Source organism: Sminthopsis crassicaudata, chromosome 6, assembly GCF_048593235.1.
Source record: "Sminthopsis crassicaudata isolate SCR6 chromosome 6, ASM4859323v1, whole genome shotgun sequence".
Lineage (NCBI taxonomy): Eukaryota > Metazoa > Chordata > Mammalia > Dasyuromorphia > Dasyuridae > Sminthopsis > Sminthopsis crassicaudata.
In genome coordinates this window covers 30,136,594-30,142,593 of record NC_133622.1, presented here as the reverse complement: position 1 = coordinate 30,142,593, position 6,000 = coordinate 30,136,594, and positions in this window count along the sequence as shown.

Genomic DNA, 6,000 nt, shown 5'->3' with positions numbered 1-6,000 from the left:
GAGTCCTGATAAACTATTGCTTATTGCAACTTCATGAGAGTAAAAATAATGTATCTAGCTCTAAGCCATGATTAGTAGAATTTACTATTACAGATAATATTGGGACTGTAATTGATATTCTTTTGAGTTTTGAATTTGGGTATGATTATTTGATGGATCATTAAGTCAGTAACTTACCATTCAAATGCCATAAATCACTCAGAGGCATGCCATCCTGAACTGTCACAGGTATCTGGACAAGAGCTGGGAGGACAAGCTCGGCCTCTGCTCAAGGTTGGATCCTTCTGCCTCAGTTTCCTAGTTCTGTTTCATTGCTTCCCACCTGATTATTCCTGACTCTAACTATGATGTGGAATTGTTACTGCATGATTAGTTATCAATTGTAACTATTACCTAAAGTCAAACAGAGCCAAGGATGCTTCATCCTATCATATATATGCTTTTAGGCTGAAGCTTGAAGGTTATAATCATCATGTCCCTGCTTTTTCCTATTATAGAAAATTTCTATAATCAGAGCAAGTGGTCAGGAGAAGCCATGGGCACAATATAACTATGTAACATCTCATCATTTTCAATCTAAAAATATGTATCTTTATATCTTAAATAATTAGGTAAATGAGGACTAGATAGATGCCTGTATGAAATTAGGTCTCTAAATTGATACACTGTCTATGTGTGCGGGATTTAAAATCCTACCCAAAAATGACTACTCAGAGATCTCTCGTAGTAAAAAGCAGAAAAGTTGTTTTATTTAATAAATTCTCATGACAATGAGCGATTCCACCGTGAGGAGGGAAAGAAAAGAAAGCTCACGGTAGAAGGGTTAAAGAACTAGGAGAAGATATACAGTTTTTATAGGTTTAGTGAAGAGAATTTTAGTGCAACTCTTTTTCTTAGAGGAATGTAACTTATGGGATATTTTGTGTCACATCAATGAAAAAATTGATTTTATTCAAGTTTGTTACTAGTATGGAAATAATATCTGTTTGTACTATGTATTCTGTGGCACAGACATGTTTGATTTTTTGGGTTTTTTTTGTTGTTGTTTTTTATAAATAACCCTCCCAAGTCTTTTACTCTAGAAGTAGAAAGCCTCTATTTTCAAGGCCTTGTGTTGTTACTTATATTTCCATGCCAACTGTTATTCAGTCTTTTCATGAGCTTCGTCTCCTCTAGGTTCCAGGCCATGAACTTCCAACCATTTGTTCAACCTGAATACCAAACCTGTTACCTTATTCTGAGCCTCAGCACTCCCTGCATGCCACTGCAACTATCTTCAAGACATGTCTCCCATTTCAGCCTGGACGCTGCTGGACTTTATACCCCTTAATAGCCTGAAGCAACTCCAGATGAAACCTTCCTATTTTTGCCTCAAATGAATTTGAGTCCCAATTGTTTGGGGGGGGGGGGAAATGATATAATGTAGTAGCAACAATCCTAAGCCTATCTGGTCTTAATTCTAAGGTCGCCAGGTTTTGGGAGTGCTTGTAGTTCCACAACAATGCTAGCTGACAGATGATAGTCAGTAATAATAAAGTTTCTGAGATAATCAAAGCCATAGAATTCAAAAATGGAGTAAAACTCCACCTCCAAGCCACAAAATTCAATACTCCTCAACTCCATCTCTAAGACCACTCCTCAATTCTATCTTTAGCCCATAAAATTAACATATCAATGACACGAAGCAGTTGATCTTTCCATTTGCTATAAATGTATGTTCTTGCTCCTAGTTCTTTGCTAAATTCTTTTGGAACTTAGCCCGCTGTTAGCAGTATAATAAATCTTTGCCCCTTGGAGATGGGTCTGAACCAGCAAATTATTTTGAGACACCTCAGAACACCAGTCTGGAACCCTAACCTTTTTGAGGTCTCCTTGAACCCTAACATTTAGACTTATCCAACAGTAAATTCCTGGGTTCATTTGTTTCTGTATCATGAGAATTTTATATGTTCCAAATAATTCTTTTGATATTTTAAACAATACCAAATGCTTTTAATAATTAATAGTCACTTGAAGTTAGGAGGACTTCAGTTCAAATCTGGTCTCAGACTTAACACCTCATAGCTATGTGACATAGACAAGAACCCCAATTACCTCAGCAAAAAAAATAAATAAATAAATAAAAATTAATAGTAGTATAGTTTGAGAACTGGTACTGACAGGCCTCCTTCCTACTCACTTTTTTGATTATTTCCCTTGAAATTCTTGATGTTTATTCATCTGGGCAAATTTAGTAAAACCTACTGCATGACTGGTAAAAGTCTAATTTCCAAAATATATTAAGAATGGACTCAAATTTATAAGTGTAAGAATCATTCCCCAATTAATAAATTGGGGCTATATACAAAGATATGAACAAGAAATTCTCAGAGAAAAAAATCCAAGCTATCGATATCTAAAAGAAAAAAATAATACAAATCACAAATAATTAGAGAAATATGAATGAAAGCAACTCTGAGGTTCTACTTTATATCCTTCAAAAGATGATGTGGCAATTAAAAAAGTTTGAGAGACAAAATTTTGGGTAAATTAATCATTTCATTAAAAAAACTCAGCATGTTTATTAATAAAAGGATGATCATTTGGCTGCATCTCAGACTAAAGACAATCGTAGTGAGCTCACATTTTATATACTCTTCAAAGAGTGAGTGTTCAAAGGGTGGCGTAACAATTAAAGAGAGACTGAATATGAGGAGCTGAGAGTAATATGATCCCACTCTTGGACAAAGAGACTATCATGATACCCAGACCACCACCAGTCTTGAGCAATCTATTTAAAGAATTTATGCCCCACACAAGTTTGAGCAGAATACAATGATGAGGTCTTGAACAAGAAAATTAGTCCTTTTTTTGTAGTGGCAAAGAACTAGAAATCCAGAGGTGTCTAACTGGAGAATGGCTGAACAAATTATGGTATGAAGCTATAATAGGTAACTCTTGTACTATAAAAAATGATGAATTAGAAACCCTCAGAGATCTGGAAAGAATTGTATGAACTAATGTAGAAACATTGCAGTTATTTTTAAAATAAAAAGCTATTATAGGTAAAAATTAAAATCATGTAAGAATAATTGAATAAGGTATCAGAGATAAGAAATAAATTTGATAGTTTCTCTTTATCACCAAGTAAAGCATATATATACACCATCTCTCTGATGTCATGATTGTCATGGAAAATGAAGAACAAATAACTGTGAGTAGATGCTGTACCATTGAAGACAAGACAACGCAGCTAGATTCCTTCTTTCCTTCCTTCTTATCACTTTAGCTTTGGCCAACAAAAGGTCATAATCACTTGGCCTTTGCAATTTTTGTTTTAACCAGAAACTCTGAGAGTCTTCCCTTTCCAGATTGATTTCTTTCTTTCTTTCTTTTTTTTTTTTTTCTTGACTAGGTAAAAACACTACTGTTCCTAGCCTGAGCCAGTGTAACCATCCTGAAGCAGCCTGGTTAGCCTCTACCTGAGATATCAACCATATTGTTGCCAGACAGTATGGACTATGCAATCAGGTTAGTCCTACTGCAGTTTAGAATTCCTTGCTCAAATAATCTATCAGCCTCAATCTCCCCAGTAATAGGGATTACAGGATATACTATCGTGCCTAGCAACTATCATTAAAAAAATTTTTTTAAATCTAGTTTTATAAGCCTTTGTTGCATGTCCCTTCAATAGGACAATAAAATAAAATGAAAATAAAAATTTGCTATATATTATAGTTTAGCACAACAAATTCTTATAAACTGGGCTTAAAAAAACATCTCATAATTTCGCTGGTGGGAGGTGAGTCCACTGGAGTTATGGCTTATTACTGCATTAATCAAAGTTCTGAAGCTTTTCAAAGTTGCTTTTCTCTATAATGCTGTTGTCATTGTGCAAATTGTCCTCCTGCTTCTATTCACACCCCTCTGCTTTGTCAGAGATTTCTTTGAAATTATCTATTTCATCATTGCTCAGGGCATAATAATAATCTATTATATTCATATGCTATGCTTTATTTAGTTATTTCCAATAAGTAGGTATCCCTTAGTTTCCAGTTTTTCACCATTACAAGAAGTTATTACATTCTTATATATATGTGGGTCCTTTTTCTCTTTTCTTATCTCTTTGGGGGTAGAGACATAGTAGTAGTATTTCTGGGATAAAGGTTATATAAAGTTGATGCCTTTTGGGACATACATCCAAATTGATTGCTGGAATGACTGCACCCGTTCATAGTTTCATGAAAATGTAGCTTCTCCAACATTTGTCATCTTTGTCAATCTGAAGTGTATGACTTGAACCTCAGAGTTATTTTAGTTTACATTTCTCTAATTTTTGATTATTTGGAATACATTTTTATGTGGTTACAAATAGTTGGAATCTTTTCTTTGATAATCTAACAATTGGGAAATGGCTCTTATTCTTACAAATTCAAATCCATTCCTTATATATCTTTGAATTGAGACTTATGAAAGAAACTTATTTCAGAGTCATCATCCCCCATCAGTAACCTATTTCCTTTCTAATTTTAACTGCATTAGATTTATTTGCCCCCAAACTTTTAAATTTTGGATATTAAAAAGTTGTCCCCTTTGTGATCCTGTTGCTTGAGCATAAACTCTTTTTCTACCCATATATCCGAAAGGCAATTCTTTCCTTGCTCTTTTGATTCATTTTGGAGATCCCCTTTTACATCTAAATAATATTTCTATTTGGAGTTTATCTTAACAATATGAAATGTTTTTTAATACCTAGTTTCTGCTCAATAACTTTTCAGTTACTCACCAGTCATCTCTGGTAACATTTTGCAGCCTACTCATAACCACTATGTATCTCTTTTCCTCTCTGAATGATTCACAACTTTAATTTTTCAGACAATGATCCACAACACCAAATATAGAAGAAGCATTTCTCTATGAATGGTAAGATCCTCTAGATGTGCCTTTGAGTGACATTGTACTGATTATTTCATGCACTGGAATATTATAGAATCTTATAAATGAGATCCATAATCACTGAAAAGAATTTAGCCTATTTGTTTATACAATAAAAATCAAGTGAATGAAGAATGCTTTATTTCAAGATTATAATATGAAGTAGAATGAATAACGTATAGAATTGGTTCATCATTACGATTCTTGGACAGACACTGCAGATAGACCTTAAACTTGTCCTAGAATGATTCAGACTGGATTGCCTTTAGAAAATTGCTTAATTTTTCCTGAAATAAAGATCCATCTATTTAACATTAAAATTCTTTTGATTAGGTTACATAAACCTGAGCCATAGAACACCTGCCTCTAAACAATTAAAATTAGAGAATATTTGTGTTTTTAAAAAAGATTGTTTTGCAACAGTAAGCAAGTTGGGATTTCTGGAAGTGCTATGCAATTTTCCAAATATGCTTCATCTGAATGTTCCTGCTATGTAAGTGTGGGGACAGCTCATTTGTTCAGGGGCAGTTCTTTTGAAAAAATTTATACACACATATATATGTGCATTATAAATATATATACAGTGACTAAATGGATTGTCTAATTGTATGTCATAATTTGGACAGTATGAATTCTTTTTTCACTCCATTTTTCCTGTGTAGATGGAAAGGAAGTCGTAAAATTTATTGAGACAGCTGTGGGCTTAGATCTTGGGTTTGGGACTTTAATTCTGTTCAAAAATTATCTCAATAAAGGAAATGTACAAGAGCAATGAGGTGGCTCAGTAGTTAAGGACTAGAGTTCAATCTGAAATCAGATACTTGATCATACTAACTGTATGGCTCTGAGCAGTCACTTAACCCTTTCTTTAAAGAGTCCCATGGGTACAAGCCCTGTACTATTCTGTACTATTTTAATAGTCTTCTGATTGGTCTGTCACAAATCTTCCCCAACTCCAGGTTATCATCCATTCGGCTATCAAAATGGAGAAGGTGAAGGGAGAGAAAGGGAAGGGAATACGCATTTTTATGGCATCTACTTTGTGATTTACAAGTCTCTCATTTAATTCTTACAGGTTTCCATCAG